Source organism: Podarcis filfolensis (assembly GCF_964270895.1).
Source record: "Podarcis filfolensis genome assembly, chromosome: 12".
NCBI lineage: Eukaryota > Metazoa > Chordata > Lepidosauria > Squamata > Lacertidae > Podarcis > Podarcis filfolensis.
In genome coordinates, this window is record NC_139614.1 from 48,904,110 (window position 1) to 48,926,086 (window position 21,977).

Genomic DNA, 21,977 nt, shown 5'->3' on the forward strand with positions numbered 1-21,977 from the left:
ATGACTTCCTACCTAGCCCACTGCAGATATTAATTAACTCAGCATTGTCCAGTTGGTTGTTTTAGTATCCGTGTTGTAAAGGCTCACCCTGCTTATTTTGCACACATTCTAACTCTGATTGAAGTGCCATTATCTGCATGTCTTGCATTTCATTTCCTTTGACCCCCACCGCCTACAACTCCACCTCCCTTCTTACAACCATGTGCCTATAATATATGTGTAACTGAGGATTAAACTGCATGAAGTGCCATAATAAAATGTGTTTGTGTTTAAGGTGTGATAAGACTTTTTGTTGTTTTCACTGCAGTAGACTGGGTACAGGTAAATATATTTAAACAGAAACAGATGTAAGATGACCAGAATATGGGATCGAGCTTTGTGAGGGCTATCCTAACAGCTCATTCCGGAAGAGCTGGTTAATGGGTGCTGGATGCATTTGAGAGACACCATTTTTGATGTAATTAATAAATCGTTGTCACATTGTATAAAACAAATCTGTTCCAGTCAGTTCTTCTGAGGGTCTGAGATGATGTGTTAACTTTTCCCAGCAGGGCTATGTGTCACACACTCTTTGATACCAAAGTTTGATAATGAGTTGGAATTGCAGAATAGCATTGCTTTATCCCCATGTTGCATACATAGAATCAGCTCCACATCCTATATATATTTATAAAGGTAAAGGGACCCTTGACTGTTAGGTCCAGTCGCGGACAACTCTGGGGTTGCGGCGCACATCTTGAGGGAGCCGGTGTGTGTCCGCAGACAGTTTCCGGGTCATGTGGCCAGCATGACAAAGCCCCTTCTGGTGAACCAGAATAGCACACAGAAACACCATTTACCTTCCCGCTGGAGTAGTACCTATTTATCTACTTGCACTTTGACGTGCTTTTGAACTGCTAGATTGGCAGGAGCTGGGACCGAGCAACGGGAGCTCACCCTGTCATGGGGATTCGAACCGCCGACCTTCTGATCAGCAAGCCCTAGGCACTGTGGTTTAGACCACAGCGCCACCCACGTCCCTATATATATTTATAGTGGGCCTCAAAAGAATGCTGAGGTATGTGGAATGCTTAACTGGTATATAACTCAAGACAGAACCCTCAACAAAACAAACCAGTCAAGAAGATCAGCCAAGTGACATTTGAAATGCTCTTTCTTGTTGGGTTGCAAATTATGAGCAGAATCAGGAAGACATTTCCTTTGCCAAAATTGGAGCCTCTAAAAAAAAAAAAAAAAGTACAAGTCCTTGCCTGCTTTCAAAGTGATCTCTGAAGGACAGGACGTATTATTTGGATGAAGCTTATTGATTGGTTGCTTCTTATTCTCTCTTTTTCTCTGCGTTTGAAATCATTTTTGCAACACAGACAGGGAGGAGGGGAGGCTGGGGGGGGGAGAGGGAGAGAGAGAGAGAGAGAGAGAGAGAGAGAGAGAGAGAGAGAGAGAGAGAGAGGAAAACACCTGCTGCCCCTTCTCCACAAACTTTGAGATAAGAATAAGCATGATTTGCAAATTTGACCCCATATATATGAAACTGCTTGGGCTCCTGCTTGATTAAAGGGATTTTATTTGATTAAATCTGCATTCATTTGCATGCACGGAGGGGAATTTTGCTTGTAGGTTGTATATGGAGCAGAACGTACCATCTTGAAAAGTCAGTCTTTCCTGTGTGTGAGAGAGAAAGGGGGAAAGCATTGGCTAAATGAAGATTTTATATGCCTTCTCCTGTATTTGTTTCTAGAACTAATTGACAGTGCTCGGGCTGCTGGTGTTTAATGCCCTAAACAACTTAATACCTCAAATATCTGAGAGATTGCCATGTTCCTTACAGACTCTCTCAGGTGTTAAAGGGGGGGGGGTAGTTCTACACCCCCCCCCGAATTTCAGTGTGTGTCTGGTGGCATGGAAATGGGCATTCTTTGTGGCATCCCCTACATTCTGGAATTCCTTCCCCACAGAGGTGTGCCTGGCTCCTTCGCTACACTACTTTCTGTGAATGATAAAGACATACCGTATTTTTTGCTCTATAAGACTCACCTTTTCCCTCCTAAAAAGTAAGGGGAAATGTGTGTGCGTCTTATGGAGCGAATGCAGGCTGCGCAGCTATCCCAGAAGCCAGAACAGTAAGAGAGATCACTGTGCAGCGATCCCTCTTGCTGTTCTGGCTTCTGAGATTCAGAATATTTTTTTTTCTTGTTTTCCTCCTCCAAAAACTAGGTGCGTCTTATGGTCTGGTGAGTCTTATAGAGCGAAAAATACGGTACCTCTTTACCTTAGCCTTTGATACTTGAGATGTTTGTTTGTTTCTGTGACTGTACAGTGATACCTTGGTTTAAGAACAGCTTAGTTTATGAAAAACTTGGATTAAGAACGCTGCAAACCCGGAAATAGGTTTTTTGGTTTGTGAACTTTGCCTTGGAATAAGAACATGTTCTGCTTCCTGTTGAGTGTGTTCCGTTTGTAAATTGAGTTCCCCCCTGCTATGGGACAGCACACCTTGGTTTTAGAACGCTTTGGTTTAAGAACGGACTTCCAGAACGGATTAAGTTTGTAAACCAAGGTACCACTGTAATTTGATTTAACTGTTTTAAATTCGGAATTATAAAATTGTTGCAACCTGCCCTGGGACCTGCTGGTGAAGGGCAGGTAATAAACTCAACAACAACAACAATGCAGCTTAGGGCAATTGTCAGCAAGACAAAAGGGTTAAATATCCCCTACCCTTGTGCTGTGGTCCTGATCCTGCTCACCCCTTGTTCCCGTGATTGCTATTATTACAGGAAAAACAGGCACATAAATGCATTTACACATTTCATGTCACGTGTACTTTAGCCCTTGGTCTGGTGTATATTATGTACAGCTCCTAGCAGCATAGTAGCAGGAAAGGAGCAAGAATATGGTCATTCTAGGGCTACCTTTGACTGTTTATTTCAGGCATTAAAAAGAAGGAGATGGGGATATGAGCCTTTTACTACAAAAAGGTTCATGGATGGAAGCTTTCCTGCTATGAATGAGCTTCGTTAAAGGTAGTCGTGTTCTTACTTGGAGCCAGTGTGGTGTAGTGGTTAAGAGCAGTGGACTCGTAATCTGGGGAACCGGGTTCGTGTCTCCGCTCCTCCATATGCAGCTGCTGGGTGACCTTGGGCCAGTCACGCTTCTCTGAAGTCTCTCAGCCCCGCTCACCTCACAGAGTGTTTGTTGTGGGGGAGGAAGGGAAAGGAGAATGTTAACCGCTTTGAGACTCCTTCGGGTAGTGATAAAGTGGGATATCAAATCCAAACTCTTCTTTCTTCTTCTTACTTACAGAAACTTTACTATATGGTGAATGGTGTGCATGGCTGACTAGAGAGAATAAACTCTCAGGGGGCTGAGAGTATGGCGTGGTTATTGCGTGCAGCAATTTAATCAAGTACAGCGCATGGAAATGTAAAGCATCATCATTGTCCTGAGGAAAGCGCATGTGCACACACACACACACACACACCACTCCATAGCAAAAATATATGATTTTTAAAAAATCCTTTCATCAAATGCTAAGTGAAAGGCACTGTCAGGGGGGAAATATAGCCTGCTACAATTAACAGTGACACATTTTAATGCTATCCGGAAAAATGAAAGCATGATGAAAGCCATCAAGCATTCAGTTTTAATTGTCCCTGCATTCTCTCAGAGGGTTTTTGCCAAAGGACTAAGCATTAAATGCTTCCTGGGGTTTCTTTTTAGGATGTAAATGGGACATGTGTCCTGGATAGTGTATCTTCAGCTGAATATGTTTGGAAATAAAAAAAAGGGGGGGAGCTTATTCACTTACTGAACTTAAGGGTTGCTGTTGTTCAGCGCTAAACGCTTGATGTTCTGGCTAAAGAGAACACGCATCAGGGTTTTAAATTTTTTTTTATTTTGGGTGAAAGTGGGGAACTCCCACAAAATCTTGAGGTTGCACTTGCTTCTGAAAGATCTGTCTCACTACACCAGTCCTCTGGCATTGTGCCCACCAGTACCTTCTATCGTCTCAGTAAGCATCCCCTCAAAAATTCACAGTGCACAAGAGGCTGCTTGCTCTTCCTGCTCAGCTGCTGTTTGACCTCGCTTGGCCTCTCCTACATTGAACATAGCCCATTAAACATGTCCATATTTGACTGGATGCCAGGACTGAACACCCACCTTCCCTTTTGTTTCTAAACAGAGGGAAAGTGCAAAAAAGTCTCTGTGCAAGCAAGCACAGAGCACAAGCGAGATGCCTCTTCCTTCACTAATACTACTACTACTAAATTGTTTATACCCCGCCTATCTGGCTGGGTTTCCCCAGCCACTCTGGGAGGCTTCCAACAGAATATTAAAATACAATAGTCTATCAAACATTAAAAGCTTCCCTAAACAGGGCTGACTTCAGATGTCTTCTAAAAGTCTGGTAGTTGTTTTTCTCTTTGACATCTGGTGGGAGGGTGTTCCACAGGACGGGTGCCACTACTGAGAAGGCCCTCTGCCTGGTTCCCTGTAACTTGGCCTCTCGCAGTGAGGGAACCACCAGAAGGCCCTCGGCACTGGACCTCAGTGTCCAGACAGAACGATGGGGGTGGAGACGCTCCTTCAGGTATACTGGACTGAGGCCGTTTAGGGCTTTAAAGGTCAGCACCAGCACTTTGAATTGTGCTTGGAAACGTACTGGGAGCCAGTGTAGGTCTTTCAAGACTGGTGTTATGTGGTCTCGGCGGCTGCTCCCAGTCACCAGTCTAGAGGTTTGGTCTCTCTTTCTTCTTATTTAGACAGGACAACCATTTCATGACTGGCACCTGTAGCATTTTCTCAAAACTCTAAATGTGCCCAATGGCCCCAAAAGTCTCTGAAAAGAGAGGTTCCATATTTAGCTGCCATTGCTTATATCAAATCCATTTTGATCTCATCTGAGCTATTGGCTGTCAGCATAGCCTTGTGGTAACAAATACCGCAAGTTGATCTTTTTCTTTGAACCGTAAGTGTTCTTGGGATGTTCTGAAGCATGGAAAGGGTTGTTTTCAAAATGTGCAGCTTATCTGGTTCAAAGTACTTGATGTTGCTGAGCAATAGATCCAGAAATGCAGTCACCATTATCCATTCCGAAAAGGTGGGAAAGACCTACCCAGATTCCTGACTATTCATCTGCATGTCAACAGGACCTTATAAAATAGCATCATAATAAAAAAAGGCACACGTCTCTAGCAATCTTCCCTCACCCACCTGAACCTGAGGGAAACTACGTTGCTTTAATTGCTTTGGTTGCTAAGTAATAGAGGCCTTTCAAGCCTCCTTATGGCAAAGAGGAGGAAAAGTGGAGAGTCCTGTGGAAAATACATCTTGAGGCAATAGCATTTCCATAAAGCAAAGTAACTGTTGCAGCCATGGCTTGCTTGAGATTTCCCGAGCAACACCAAAAAACCCCCAAATCCCCTTAGAGAAAAATACAAAAATAATACCAAGCCCTTTTCAGATAACTTTCACAAATGTTTATGAATTCCCTGTTTCTTCTACTGTGCCCACACATAACTTAGGTGAGTGGTGCCCAAACTTTTTTCAAAGAGGGCCAGATTTGATGAAGTGAAGGGCCGTGAGGGCCGGCCAAAAGACCGACCAAAGTTGCTGAGCTTTTTTTAGGATTGAAGTTGTTGTTTTTTTAGGGTTTTAGGATTTTACCTCAGGAAATAAACTGCCACAGGGGCTGGATTAAGCCGACTTAGGTTGTTCCATGGCTTCCGAGTCTTAACTTGACAGAGTAAAAGTAGCGTCCACCAACCAGGAGCAAAGGAACCAAGTGGAGACACTAGGGCAGAGTTAGCAGGATCTGACTTGGAAAGCTGTCTTCTCTGAATCTCCTGCTAAGGCAGGAGAAGCAAGGAGGCAGCTCCAAGCCCCAGTTCAAATCAGTGACTCCCAGCCTTTTTAGAATGGTGGCCCACAAGACCAAATTTACTTGGGATGATGACCCGTCGATTTATTGAAGCTGAATGTTAGAATATTCAGGGGAAGATAAAAGAATGTGCTTCTTTAGGCAGTGCATAGTTAAACAACAGAATTTGCTCACACAGGAGGCAGTGATGATCACCAAGCTGACTGACTTTAAAAGAGGATTAGCCAAATTCACAGGATAAAGCTATCAGTGGTTATATTCTGCCTCCTCAGTCAGAGACAGAAATGCTTCTGCATACCAGTTGCTGGAAACTGCAAGAGGGGAGAGTGTTCTTGTGCTAGAATCCTGCTTGCGGGTTTCCTCACAGGCATCTATTTGGCCACTGTGAGAATAGGCTGCTGGGCTAGGTGGGGCATGGGCCTGATCCAGCGGGCTCTTATGTTCATACGGATTTCGGATCACTGGTCTGTGGCAGCTGTCGGTTTCATGCATTTTAGCCGCCTCTTTGCCTCTTTTATAACCATTACTGGAGACATCCAAGCAAAATATGAACTTAATGCCCCTATTAATGTGGAATTCGTTGAACTATTTATAATGCTTACATAGTTATTCACAGTTTTGTTTATGGGAATGCAAGAACACCAACCACCTGGTTGTGGGTTATTGCTTCATAAGCTATAAAAAATGTATTCTAAAAACTACAGTTACGCAAGCAGTGTTAGATCTGAAGAACTTCAAACCGCCTTTGCTTAACTACTGACTAACCCTGGCAGAAAATCCAGTGGCGATTTGATGGTGGTGCAGGGAGTCATTTTGAATGACTGCCACAGCAGGTACCAAAGGCAAGCTGCGGTGGTGGTCACTCAGGGTGGCTCCCTCTGTGAGCACCTTTTGCTGGCCCACTCTGTTTTTTTTTTTATAAATCATTTTTATTGATTTTTCCAATAAAAAACATCCAATTAATATATCCAATCATAATACTCCAGTTAAAATAAAAAACTAAAAAAAGACCAAATTATAGTCCAGCTGCCAGACAGGAGTTAAAATGCAAGACTCAAGCCTACCTGCAGTTTGGTTACAAGCATGAAAGCAGTTTTGTTATACATATGCAAACAAAATGAAAAGTCGCGCGAGAGATTCATCATACCAGCTAAGGCTCCCAAGCAGTAACTATTTTGAGTTTACTTATATAGCCTGTGACACACTTGAAGGTCATGGCCCACAACTTGGGAAATACTGGCTTGAAGTATTCCCCTTTCCCTGAGAGAGAATTGCTAGGGGTTCTGGATCCATCCTTTTCATTATCAGGGTCTGAGACGCAGGATATTTGATGGCTCTGCACTCTGCTTCCGGAATAAAAAAGGTAAAGGGACCCCTGACCATTAGGTCCAGTCGTGGCCAACTCTGGGGCTGCGGCGCTCATCTTGCTTTATTGGCCGAGGGAGCCAGCGTACAGCTTCCAGGTCATATGGCCAGAATGACTAAGCTGCTTCTGACGAACCAGAGCAGCGCACGGAAACACCGTTTACCTTCTCGCCAGAGCAGTATCTATTTATCTACTTGCACTTTGACGTGCTTTCGAACTGCTAGGTTGGCAGGAGCAGGGACCGAGCAACGGGAGCTCACCCCGTCACGGGGATTCGAACCGCCGACCTTCTGATCGGCAAGTCCTAGGCTCTGTGGTTTAACGCCACCTGCATCCCGCTTCCAGAGTACGTGGTGTCTAAAACTGAGGCCTCACTTCTCCCTGCAACTTGCTGAAGGCAGACTTGTAAGAGCAATGTAACAGGACAGAATAGAAAGATCTTTCCTCTAAGCAAACGCTTGCAAGAGCCATTGCCATTGCCTTTTCCTCTAGAACAGGGATGGGGAAGCTGTGGGCTTTCAGCTGCTGTGGGGTCTCCCAGCTCCCATCAGTCCTAGCCAGCATGGACAATGGTGGCTCACGGCTACCTCGAGATGAGGGACGCACCCGTGTATTTATGTAAAGCCAGTACTACCACGAACCCTTTAGATTTGGCAGGACATGCACGTAAACACATTCCTTGCGCTTATATTTCGATTTCCCAAAACCGCCACCCTTGTTCTGACAGGTGTCCATTAGAGCTAAATCTCAAAACAACTTACCGAAAGGAGGGAGCTGCTGCCACGACACTTAGCGAGGAAAAGCTCTTCTTTCAGACACGCCTGCCCTTATCTCCCATCAGCCAGCACCTTCTCCACACCATTCCAGGCTCAGATAAGTGATGTTCTTATACCCTGAAGGTCCGTTCGCATGGTGACATGCTGTTCCCCACAGTCCCATTGAAGGGCTTGATATGACACATTCTGGGACCTCGTGGCAGGCAGAACGCTGGGCGGACACGGGGCGGGGACTGGAATAGCTGGGCAGCAACTCCCCAAGTATTGATGTGAATCCTTTAGCAGTGTAAAATCCGTTAACAGTGCAAACCCTGCAGCGCTTTAACACCCAGATGAATAAGACGGCCTGTTTCTCCATCCCAGAGGCCCCAGCCACCTTTCTTCATACAGTGGTACCTTGGGTTAAGAACTTAATTCGTTCTGGAGGTCTTTTCTTAACCTGAAACTGTTCTTAACCTGAGGTACCACTTTAGCTAATGGGGCCTCCTGCTGCTGCCGGGCAATTTCTGTTCTCATCCTGAAGCAAAGTTCTTAACCCGAGGTACTATTTCTGGGTTAGCGGAGTCTATAACCTGAAGCGTCTGTAACCCAAGGTGCCACTGTATAAAGAAACAGTCAGTTCCAGCTGAATTTGATGATGTCAACCAAAGAAATACTCTGCCTCCTGATTCCCACTGCAAATGTGTCACTTATTGGGTGAGATCAACACCACAGACTTAAAATGATTCAGCAGTCGCTCCACCTGCATTGCGGGGGGTTTGGACCAGATCAAGGTTTCCCAAACTTGGGTGTCCAGCTGTTGTCGGACTACAACTCCCATCATCCCTAGCTAGCAGGACCAGTTTTCATGGATGATGGGAATTGTAGTCCTAAAACAGCTGGGAAACCCTGGACTAGATAATCCTTGAGGTCCCCCGAGGCTCCCTCCAACTCTATAATTCTATGATTCTCAGGGAGCTCTGGGAAGTCTGAGAGGAGGCAATAGGAAACCCAAAAAAGTACAATTTCCAGGACTGTGGTTGCCAAGATTCTATTACAAATTATAGCATTCGTTCTGGAAAGCTATTGTTTATTTACTTATTTTATTTGTGCATCACTTCCCACACAAAAGTCTCAAAGCAGCTCTCAACAATAAGGAAGACAACATAAGTACAATGTGTAAAACTAAGCCAACTTGGTATCTCCAGGCAGGGTGTGGGGCAGGTGGAATGTCCCCTTCCCGAAACCTTGGAGTGCTGCTGCCAGTCAGTGTGGACACTATCAAGCTGGATGGACAAATGGTCAGTATAAGGCAGCTTCCTATGTTCTTATGTTCCCCAAGCATAGGAAGTCATTTCAGTAGCAGCTTGTAAATAAACCAAGTCTGTCATGTGTGGCTTCTCAACCCTGAAAATTATTTAAGTGTGTAGACTGGGGTGGGATATTATGGGCTGTTCTAGGGTCCTGCAAGGGTAGCCTTTTACACCTCAAACCTGCACAGTCAAAAGCCACTTAGCCACTCACGTCTTGTATATTAAGCAATTCTCTATGCACAAACTCCTGAGCAATTTCGCACACCTACACAACAATCACAGTCTGGAAAATGGTAGTGTTTTTAAATAGGAATATGATGGTAATGCACTGGGGGTGGGAGCTTTAAGTGCTTAACCTCTTGTGCCACGAACGCTCTAGGCTTTCAACCAGCCTGCCAGCACAGCCTTTTTAGCAGGACAAAGGGATCTGTTGGACTCCAATGCCCATGAGCTCCAGCCAGCAGGGCTGGGGGCCAGGGATGATAAGGATTATAGTCTTAACAACCTCTGAAAGGGCACAAGTTTCTCATCCCTGCTCTAGAGAGCAAGGGCACTCTCCAGGTTGTGGTGGTGGTCTGTGTGCTACCAGCTGACCCCCCAAATAGAGCGACACCAGACTTATAAACCCATCTTTCTAGGTTAGCCCCTCAGTCTGAGCAAACAGTGCAGGCTCTCTTTCACCTAACACCACGTTGCTTTGTACCCACTCTGGCCTAACTCGCTTTGTTTATCCGATTTGCTTTCGGATCTCCAGAATCCATGATTTATACTTCCTACCTCTGGTTCACACAAGACCATTTGTGTGGTCCGGGAGAGGACTGTTATTGTGATAACTATTTTACTATTAGGCTGTCTGTCAGTATGCTCCTTATTACATTTTGATCACCAGTGTTTTGTAATGTGCCTTGAATGTTGCACACCACCTTTTGATAAAGGGCGGTATATGAATCGAATAAATAAATAATGGATAAATTGAGTTGTGTCGGATCCAGAGTCTGTGGCCACCTGCCACAAACTAGGCCCCAGGCCCAGCTGTTGAATATATAACCAAGCCCATGTTCTGCATGTATTTACTTAAAGCTGAATTCAGGGGGGGGGGACCTCAGACTTAGAGGCTGTGTGTGGCCCTTCAGGCCCCTCTACCTGGCCCTTGAAACACTCCTCAGGCTGCACCCCAGAAATTGCCTGGTTTTATACCCCCAAGTGTTTCCCCCTGGCTGGAATGTGCCCTTGAATGCTGATAATGCCTCTTGCCTGCCTGGATGGATGTCAATCTTGAGGCCTGTGAGTTTCCTCAGGACTCATAAGCAGGAGATAAGCCCCAGCTGCAGCTTCCTGGCTGAATTTCAGCCTAGAGATCCCTATCTAAGGAGTGCTGCCATAGCCCTTTCTCCCAAGGCCCTTGAGGAGCCAGGGTGCTGCTTTGTGCTGGCTAGCAAGGAGAAGAGAAAGCAAGGGAGGCCAGCAAATCTGCCTGCATGCCTTGCCCATCTTGAGGCCTGTGAGTTTTTCCCTGTTTGTTTCTTGCTCTGTTGCTTCTATGGATAAACAGTGGGCGTTTCTTGTTGCAGATGCTTGTGGGGAGCAAACTCAATGTGAGAGCCCTTGAGAGCTGGTGTTAAGTTGCTCAAAAGAGTGGGGTTGGTTTGCACAGAATGGGGCTTTCTTCCTGTGAGAGGCCAATGGGGAGCGAATGGGCTGCCATAAGTGAAAAACAGGGCGGGAATGGTTGCCAAGTCCATTGGTTGTTTAATCTGTTTAAACGTCCTAGGTTTTGTTTTTTCCCTAGCTGTTTGGTTAGACTGGAAATCTAATGCTTTTGACAATGTCGTTTAGCTTGTTTACCTTATGACAGAATTGTTACTTTGGTGTTGGTTGGACCAGTTCGTCTGATTTTTGCGTATTGTTTTTCTTGTTACTTTGTTCCCTGCTCTGGGCCTGGAAATACTCCGTGAAGAGCAAGCTATAAATACTCTTAAAAAGAAAAAAGAAAAAAAAGTGGCCATTGGGTTGAATTAGGCTTGCCACCCCCGACTTAAACCACTGAAAAATGACAAGGATGTATCACAGCATGGAACATTGTTTTTCCCGTTGCAAATTGTTGTGCTTACTCACCAAAACAGCAATGCAATTTGTTAGAATCCAGGCATAGTATATATGTTTTGAGCAGAAATAGCTTAAGAGTATTGTATTCCTTTCATTTGCCGGCTTCGCGTGAGGCAAATGGTTTGAGCAGTAGTACTCTGAGGAAACAGTCTAGCTGAAAATGTTCTTCCAGGTAAATGAATCGGGAGTCTCTTAACCCATATTTGGTTCTTCTGGGGAATATCCCACAGCCATGTTTAAACACATTTACATTTTCTCAGGAGTCGGGTACTTTTCCTGTCTCCCACAACTCCTGGGAAAACATAAATGACTTTAAACATGGCCACCCTGACAAAACCATGGTGCAGCCATTTTGTTGTTTCTGCACGTTTTGCTATTGACCATTCTAAGCCTGCATTGTTGGAGGAGGCCCTCCATAGTTTTTTTTATTTAATTTTAATGCTTGCATGTAAAGTGGCATTCAAAACAGAAAAAGAGAAAGCTTTATGCCCTTCCGTTCTTCCTGGGAATTATCGCAAAGAGCGGGAAGATAAAAGTTGCCCAAAAATGGGCATCGAGAATTTGACAACCTGTTCTCCGCCCTCAGTCTCACTTGGGCAGCAATTGAGTTTTCATGTCCTGCTGCTGGCTGGTGAAGTTTTAGCAATGACATACCCAGCTAGGAATCGAATCACTTTGATGCCTTATCTCCCGAGATAAGGTTTAGTGGCCTGTTTGGTGGCTGTTGTAATGCTACTTTAACAGCTTCTTCTTGAAGTGTCACGGAAGTGCTTTATTGCCTATTGTGAGAATGGAAAAGTTGACACCATCCGCAGCAGCAGCAGCCTTTTGCAAGATGGCTGCCAAGGGCCCCCAACAAAATGGCCGCTGCCTGGTCGGTTGAAACTTGTGCCTTTTGCTTTCCCCCTACAATAACTGCCACTGGGGGGTGCTGCTTGAAAAGAAGATGGTCTTCATTGAAAACCAGATGTTCACTTTCCATGGAGGATGAGAAGGGGTGGGGGAGACAAGCTGGGCCGTGGGAATTCACGGTATCAAGGGGGCAGATCCCACCCACCCCAAATATAATGGCCCCTGTCAGAAGACCTGTGGCATACTGCTTCCTGCAACTGGGAAGCTTTAAATTTTGTGGCTTTAAGAGCAGAAAGGCATCCACACTGGCTGGGGGATGGGGGGTTCATCTTTTAAGAAGTGGGTAAAATTAGATATAATGTTATTGCTGCTGTGAAATCATGACCTCTTGAGCTCAAAATAAGAGGCATTTGCCTAGTAAGGCACCCCCATTGAGAGTTTTTCTCTCCCCCCCCCCCACACTGAGATTCTGCAAATCTCTGGATAGCAAATGCAGGACAAGGTGGGAGAAAAAGGACAGTTTTCCCTGGCTTAAGAGGCAACGTTTTTTGGGAGCAACATTTTTAGGTGGTTTCTACAGCTAGTGCTCGGGGTGTCCTGAGCAGAGAGAAGCTCTAAAAATTCTCACTTTCTCTAAGGAATTCTGGCCAAAAAGAACCCCCCTTAATGCATCTATCTCACTACCAAGGAAATGTAACAAGCAAATAGAAAGAGGACCTATCCAGTTGACGCTGACACAAAACCCCACACATACACTATAAAAAAGAAAATAAGTTTCACCCCCCTCCTCTTCCCCCTTTTTTCCTTCTTTTTTCCTCTTCTTCCCTGACCTTATACTGTACTCAACACTGTCTCACAACAAATGTAATGGAACTGTAGAAAGAACTTTACCTGAAAAAAGAGACAATGCATGTACTTTTGTAAACCAAGAAAATATTTAATAAAAATGATTTTAAAAAAGTAATAAAGAAAACCCCAGTATACACTATGTAAACACCACACATTTAATGCACATCCTCCCCCCCCCCAAAAAAAATATTGGGAACTGTAATTTGTTAAAATACAAATACCTCAAAAGCCCACCTTTTCTGTGTTGTCTTTGGCACACACAAAGCCTTAAATCCCCATACCGTACCACAACTATAATTGGGGCTAAATATGGCCTTTCATTGAGTTACGCATACCTATCTCCAGCTCACTCTCTTTGTTGTCTCACCTCTGCTGAGTTTTACATTCCTCAGGGCAAATACTCTGTCCTCTTGTACTTTGTAAAGTGCAATGCACATTTATTATATTATTGCCAGTATATGTATTAACTTCTGAGAACCCTTTAAGCAGGGCAATGATGGTAACCTCCCTCCCCCAATATATGACTCCCAGCACCTAGTGCTCAGGTGGAAGTTCCATGACTAACACATGTTGTTCAGAGAGATCAACTTCCTCCATGAATGTAACACGGGGTAGCCAACATGAAGCCTTCCAGAAGTTTTCAGTTTCAGCTTCCACCATCTCTGACCATTGACCAAACTTGCTGGTGCTGATGGGACTTGTATGCCACAACATTGCGGGGATTGGGGTGGCAAAACATAGACTAACCTTTTAAAACACACACACACGCCTGAGCTTTAAATGCGGAATCACTAGTCGTTTACATGACACATTTGCTGGGATCTTGGAAAGACGTCCACAGTGAACAGCTTCAGAGTTGGAGATCTTCAACTCAGTATTGGATCAGGACTGGTTCAGCTGAGCTGGCGATTTAGGAATTACATGACGGAAGATTTGCATGTTGTTTTGGCACCACGGCGTGTAGGGAATCGAAAGCAGAGAGCCAGCCTTCTGTCTCCAGAAGGCAGAGGGCGCCATTTGCCCATGCTTGGTAATTTGAGGATAGCCAGTCGAGCAACCAAGTTAATCCTTTTGGCTCACCTGCCATGAATGCTCTGCGTTTGGGCCAGGAATTCATTGGGCACTGTGAGCTTATTTTGGCAGGGCACAAATTCATGCCCTCCCATATTTTGAAGATGAAAATGGGGGCAGTCTTGTCTTCATGCAACACCCCCCACACCCTTATCACACTCCCTCCATGTTGACGAAGCCTCTCCTCTGAAGAATTTGATCTCAGAAACAGGTGTGGTAGCAAACTAAGCATTAATTTCCTTTAAAACAGAAGAGAAAAGCAGCATTTGTGTGCTAGAGCCTCCGGGGGCCATTGCGTAGATCAGATCTCCCTCTCCATGCACAGAGGAGGTCTTCCTCTCAAATCTACCCCTCTGAGTGTGCCGAAATCTCTGCTGCCTTTGCCATTCTGATGTCAGCTCTCTGCCCTCGGTAAAAGCACAAAGCAAGCATTCAAACTTTGGGACCTGGCAATAATAAAGAAACTAACATGAGAGACCCAAAGGCAACAGATTTTCAGCAACTTGGAGTGACCACCTTCTTTTCTGTTAATCGGAAGATGGTGAAACTCAAGTATACACAGATCTGGGACTCATAACTGGTTTGTTTAAATTTGTAACGGCAGTCTGGAGTTGGAAATGCTACTTTTAAGGATAGTCCCCAAGAGGACCTAAAAGTCAGAGAAATGCAAAAGTATAATTTAGAAATCATTCTCCTCACCTGCATCTGGTATTTGAAGTTAGTGTGCGGTACTATATATGGCTATACAGTTGGGTATTGTTTATGCTGGAATATTTAGGAATATTTTGTTTCTTGCAGTAAAACTTTCCTAAAACTTTAAAGGATAGTGTGTTCTGCTGGATCCAAAGCCCTTTTGTTCCTCTGACACACCTGGAACAGGAGAAGAGGTTGTCAGCCAGCCCTGGTGCATTTATTATCACTTACATTGGAAGCAGCAGGAGGGAAAATCCAGGAAAACAAATCATCTGAAGAAAGGTGGAAAAGGGGAAATGTTGGCTCAGTTTTCCACTAACAGTCGTACCTTGGTTTTCAAACAACTTTGTCCTTGAATGTTTTGGCTCCCAAACGCTGCAAACCCGGAAGTGACTGTTCCGGTTTGCAATCTATTTTTGGAAGCCGAACATCCCGACGGGGCTTCCGCGGCTTCTGGTTGGTTGCAGGAGCTTCCTGCAGCCAATCAGAAGCCGAGCTTGGGTTTCTGAACGTTTTGGAAGTCGAATGGACTTCCAGAACGGATTCCGTTTGACTTCCAAGGTTACGACTGTACTTGTTCCTCTGCCTCAGATTCTCCCTCTCCTGCCTCTGTGTGATTGCCCTACCCTGGTATGGTCCAGTCCAAAAGTTAAGCATTTTTCAAACCTATTTATTTGAATGGGAAATGGTTTACCCTCAAACTTCACTGTTTCGTGACAATCGATGGGCTCTGAAAGTGCTTAATTCTGGCTGGAGCTGGCCTTTAATGTTCCACAGTAGGCCTTCATTTTGTTTTATTTTACTTCGTTTCGAAATAGATCTGGTGGTGCTTTTTATAGAAATGGCTGCCACTCAGAACACACTCAAACATTTTATTATCTGGATAAGCAGCTGGGAGAGTGGGAATGGGATGGAAGCTGGTGCAAATATCCACACATTAGCAGTCTTAAAAAAAGAAGGCAGCCTAATACCCCAAACCCAGAATAGCTACAGCAATTGACTGCAGAGAGGTATGAGAAAATAGGGGCTGTCCTATCTTAATGGGGGAAGTTGGACCGTGTGCAAGCTAAGGAAAGAACCAGGGCCAGAGATCTGATGGCTTATTCAGTTGATCTATGATACAGCAACGTGATGAATTATAAGCATGCTGGATATGCAACTTCAGAATAGCTGCCATAACTTGGGGTCAGGGGATATGGCAGCTAGATCAGGGTTGGGCAGGCCTTAAGGCTCGCAAGATCCACTTTGCTTTTAACTGGAACACAAAGACCCGCCAGGTGGAGGGCTGGTACAAAAGATATGCACTTAGTACATGGCAGCAGGGGTATAAAACTCTGCATGTTGTGGATATGGTGAAGTTTTCCTTGCTCTCTTATACAGTGGTACCTCAGGTTACAGACGCTTCAGGTTACAGACTCTGCTAACCCAGAAATAGTACCTTGGGTTAAGAACTTTACCTCAGGATGGTAAAAGTTCGAGGGTCTGGCACAGTGGCAGTGGGAGGCCCCATTAGCTAAAGTGGTACCTCAGGTTAAGAACGGTTTCAGGTTAAGAACGGACCTCCGGAACGAATTAAGTTCTTAACCCGAGGTACCACTGTAATACTGTGAGCATGGCTGGGGCAACCCAGTCTGATGGGCGTCATATAAATAATACAATTATTATAATTGCTATTACTAGGATCTGGGGACATGTTGGAAGATTCGGGACAAAAGGAACTAACTCTTCACACAGCCCTTAGTTAAACTGTGGGGCTCGTTTCCACAGGAAGTAGTGATGGCCACCAACTTGGATGGCGTTAAAAGACGTGTTAGAAGCATCAGTGGAGGATAAAACTATCTGTGACTACTATGAACAAGTGGCTGTGTCCCACCTCAACTCCCAGAGGGAAAGCCAGTTGCTGGGAATCACATGTTAGGAGAGAATGCTGTTGCAGCTGCTGGAGGGTGGAGACTGCTGCTTGCCGGCTTCCCATGGGCATCTGGTTGGCTGCTGTGGGAACAGTGCTGTGCTAGAATTCTGAGCCCAAGAATTTGTACCCAAACGGACCCCTTCCATGCAAGGATTCACTCCTGGTGGGGTGGGTGGGTGCTGAGATTCATTTTGTTGCCATTGTTAAACTTTTGGGAGTCTGACGCCCTTGCCAATCTACAGTGGTACCTCAGGTTAAGAACTTAATTCATTCCGGAGGTCCGTTCTTAACCTGAAACTGTTCTTAACCTGAGGCACCACTTTAGCTAATGGGACCTCCCGCTGCCACCGCATGATTTCTGTTCTCATCCTGAAGCAAAGTTCTTAACCTGAAGTACTATTTCTGGGTTAGCGGAGTCTGTAACCTGAAGTGTATGTAACCTGAAGCGTCTGTAACCTGAGGTACCATTGTACTTGATCTCAAGATGCCAAGAGACCTATCAGTAGATCCTGGATCTACTGTCTGCCCACCCTGAGTTAGAATGGGTGCTTTAGTCGAGCTTTCTGCATTGTTGGGGGATTAGGTGACCCTAGAAGTCCCTTCCAACTCTACAAAAAGATAAAATTTAAAAAATGATTCTATGTATGTGAAGAGCTCCAGGCAGATTTGTTGCAGTTTTCTGTTGCTGCTTTCTTTAAAAAATAATAATTCATCTTGTTAAGCGCCTAGTAATTTTAAAATCTGATATTAATTAATTGAATTAAAATAATCAAGAGCTTTCTAGGTGATCAGCCTGACCTTTATTTAGCACTAAATGGGATGTGTAAGAGATTCATTAGGATGGATGTTATAAACACATTAATAGAAATTGGAATGTAAAAAAGAAAACCCACATAAATTTTTAGAGGAGTGAGTTCAAAAGTGTGTGTGTGTGTGTGTGTGTGTGTACACACATTTTGATTGCACCTGAGATTTCTTGCAACGAACACTCCACATCTCCAGTTAAAAGGTTCTTAGTGATCCATCACCATACCTATTTCCTGCTGTGGAGATGGGGGCGTGATTAACAAAATCAATCCTCCTGGCAAACTGGGAATATCCCCTCCCTCGCCCAAGTTTAGGATATTCCACCACTCTTCAGCAGTTTCTTTAAGTGGCTCACGTAAATGTAAACAAGCTTTAATAACAAACTGAGAGAAAACCTTAAGAAAATAACATAACGTCTGAGAGAAACTAAAACAGCATCATGAGGCAAGAAAACAAGAAGAGACGGTTGGTCCCACTTAAGTGACGCTCTTAACGGAACACACATTGAAGGGAGGGGCTGATACCGAAGCAAAACACACAAGCCCCGCCCACCAGATACCAAGCACTCTACTATTCAAATTAGGGCCCAGTGTTTTTCTTACATTTCCAACCTCTGTCAATTTCATTCAAACATGTTATGTCCCATTGCAGCATAAATTTAGCACTAAATTTTGCATTTAGTGCTCAAACCCATTAATCTGTGATTTTTTAAAAAATCCATATGAAAATTCATTAAATACACATTTTATTATTCAATATGAATGTGTGCTGGTTGCAGAGCTAGTGATTTCCTCTCAGCTACCCAGTGAGCCTCATAGCCAAGCAGGGATTTGAACCCAGGTCTCCCTATTCCAGGTCCACTACACCACATCAGAGCTCTCTCTTCACCTTCCCTTTGAATAGTTTTCTTGTATTTAAATGCATCACATGGAACAGGAATAAGAAGAGTGAAGCAATTGGACCTTATCTCGTCCTCTACCTGTTGCCGAAGCTGCATAGGGCACAGAGAGATGCAGAAGGAGACATGATCTAGCCCATTTTCAGGAAGATTAAGTCCTCTCCTTCGGATTAGTAAGAGGACACCGCTGCAAATGTGTCCGAATTCTGGGAAACGGCCCTGACCAAGAGTCTGTAACAGTATCCTCCTAGCCTCTGAGCCTCTCTCCATCTCCAGTAATCTCTACGTCTAAAATCAATACGGCTGCTGAACCCCATCCATTTGTCATGAGTGTTTGTTTCCTGTGATTTCTTGTCCTCTTGCCAGGTAAGTCCTTGGCTAGCGATGCAGGCCAAGTCCCGCTGCACAAATGTGCCAATGTGACTGCCAGACGGCGCGATGCTGGCTCCCGTTACAGCCATATCAGAGAGGAAGCTGGCTTGGGACGTGAATTGTGTTTTTTTCCTAAAGGCCACCCAGTGAATCTTGGGGCACGGTTACATGAAGCTAAGGCTGGAGACAGACGGTCATTTCTAAGAGGCTCGGAAGCTGTTTGAGAGGCCTCGTTTCCCATGGTGTGCAGCAACACATTTATTTTGCCACTCGGCAAACGTGCAAAGTGTGTGCAAATGGTACAAAACTGTAGAAAAGAAAAAGCACCTAACAAGTCAGAGCCAGGAGTGGGGAGGCCACCAGGAAAGGGCCATTGGTGGACCTCTCAATCAGTAAGAACAGAGGAAACTGCCTTCTTCTGAGTCAGACCACTGGTCCATCTACCTCTGTATTGTCTACATTGACTGGGAGTGGCTCTCAAGGGTTCCAAGTGGGAGGAGAAGAAGAAGAAGAGTTTGGACTTGATATCCCGCTTTATCACTACCCGAAGGAGTCTCAAAGCGGCTAACATTCTCCTTTCCCTTCCTCCCCCACAACAAACACTCTGTGAGGTGAGTGAGGCTGAGAGACTTCAGAGAAGTGTGACTGGCCCAAGGTCACCCAGCAGCTGCATGTGGAGGAGCGGGGACGCGAACCCGGTTCACCAGATTACGAGTCCACCACTCTGAACCACTACACCACACTGGCTCCCTACCTGGAGATGCCAGGGATCAATACATGGGTCCTTCTGCATTCATGATACATGTTCTACCACTGAGCTATGGCCCTTCCTCAGGTCAGAGAAGATGGGGCACTCAGAACGCAAAATGCACTTGCCCGATAACCCATGCAAACAATCCAATCCATGTGCTAATTGCTTTTTAAAAAATGTCAGCCCTATACCTTATGTGGTGTCTGTTCCACTGTTGAACAGCTCTTACTGTAAGAAAGTTCTTCTTTAGTCGGAAACTCCTTTCTTGTAACTTGAAGCCATTGCTTCAAGTGGAGTAAGTGTGTAGTGCTCCATCATTCAAAGTAGCTTCAACTCGGGGTGCGTGTATGTGTGTCTCATCCGTTTCCAGGCTAATGGAAGGGATCATATTCAGCCCCTGCAGTACACATGAGGCATGATCTGCTCAGAAGTTTTCACACACAAGAGCAGTTATGTGCAGCCACATTCTGTTTGCAGTCCAGCACAAAGATGTGGTCCAATACATTTCGGCACCTGAGGCAAACCATGAAATGTCACATACTGCCACCAGGGAAGAAGGGCGTTTGTGAATATCTACATCAGGAACAAGGGAGGAATAGATTTTTACATCAGGTCAGGACGGGGGCGGGGAGACCAGTAGGAATTCCCATTTTCCAAGAGGCCACTGTAGTATAATAATAATAATAATAAATATTTTTTTTGTACTCCACCCATCTTTCTGGGCTGCCCCAGCTGCTCTGGGTGGCTTTCAACAGAATATACAAAAATGCAACCAAAGCACCATGGTGGCAGGGGGAAGCTGATGAGGATCCAGCGTCCAAGGAGCACTTAACAACTGTTGCTACTACCATGGCAACAGCAGGGGCAGTGCCTTCCTCGGAGGCTGGATCTGCTACCCCTGTGGATCCTTCCGCCTGAGGCAGCCACCTCATCTTGCCTCATGGATGAGCCAGCCCTGACTACACAAGCAAAGAAAACAGGAGGTGGTCTGTCATGGCTGACTGGTGGACTTGGTTCATCCTTGAGTGAAACAGGCATTGCGGATTTTCACAGCAGCCCCACAAGAACCTGCAGAACCTGCTTGCTCAAAGACAGGAGTGGTACAAGGTGTTCAAGCACCTTGAGCAACAATGGTTCTGTCTCCAAACGTCAGCGACTGCCTCCCCTTTTCCCACCTCGCCTTTGCTCTTCATCTCCCGATTCCTCTCCCCGTGACTTGCAATGCAATTGTATTTCAACAAAATCCTCTCTGCAAACAATTAACAATGCTATTTCCTGGGTTGGTGTAATTCCCGCTGTATATTTAACAGAGCATTCGCTTCGGTGAACACTTGTATTGCTTGGAAATCCTTAAGTGTTTTATAATGCGCAGTAGGGAAGGCCTGCAAAATCTATGATCCATCAAGCCAAATGCACCACATGGGTACCCTAGCTTGTTCAAGTGCTTGACAAAGGTGTGCCACCCGGGGGCTTCTGTTTTTTTTTTTTTTAATAAAATATTTATTGAAATTTTACAAAAACATAAATTTACAAAATACAAAAAAAGAAAAAAACATGCAAAAATACATAAAAAATAAAAAATAAAAATAAAAATACAAAGTACAAAAAACGAATAGATACAAAAGAGTTAAAAACAAACCCATTTTTTGTAACTTTTAAACTCATTAGCTTGTTTCCTTGACTTCCTCACACCTCCCCTTTTTGTATTCCCATTTAAATAATCAAATCAGCAAATCCTTACCCTCTTTCGTTTATCTTAACTCTATATCTTAACATATTATAGCTCTATATTTTCATCCATTATCAACTCATTTTTGCATATTCTTATGAACTTTGTTGCTAGTGCCTCTTATTTTCAATCCAACATCATTTTTAACATTCATTAATTTTACAGTGTTTCTGAAGATAGTCTTTAAATTTCTTCCAATCTTCTTCCACCAACTCTTCTCCCAGGTATCGGATTCTGCCAGTCATTTCCGCTAATTCCATATAGTCCATCACCTTCATCTGCCACTCTTCCAGGGTGGGTAAATCTTGTGTCTTCCAATACTTTGCAATGAGTATTCTTGCTGCTGTTGTTGCATACATGAAGAAAGTTCTATCCTTCTTTGGCACCAATTGGCCGACTATGCCCAGGAGAAAGGCCTCTGGTTTCTTCAGGAAGGTATATTTAAATACCTTTTTCATTTCATTATAGATCATCTCCCAGAAAGCCTTAATCTTTGGGCATGTCCACCAAAGGTGAAAGAATGTACCTTCATTTTCTTTACATTTCCAACATTTGTTATCGGACAAATGATATATTTTTGCAAGCTTGACTGGTGTCATGTACCACCTGTATATCATTTTCA

At 44.5% G+C, this 21,977-nt stretch overlaps 1 long non-coding RNA gene across 1 annotated transcript in view; it reads left to right on the plus strand.

The window, feature by feature from the left end:
• Nucleotides 1–8,625: 8,625 nt before the first annotated feature.
• LOC310746346 overlaps nt 8,626–21,977 on the plus strand; it is a 105,643-nt gene continuing 92,291 nt past the window's right edge. The window contains exon 1 of the long non-coding RNA XR_014540656.1: nt 8,626–10,816. This is a non-coding gene — a long non-coding RNA (uncharacterized lncRNA). The remainder of the gene's footprint in view (nt 10,817–21,977) is intronic.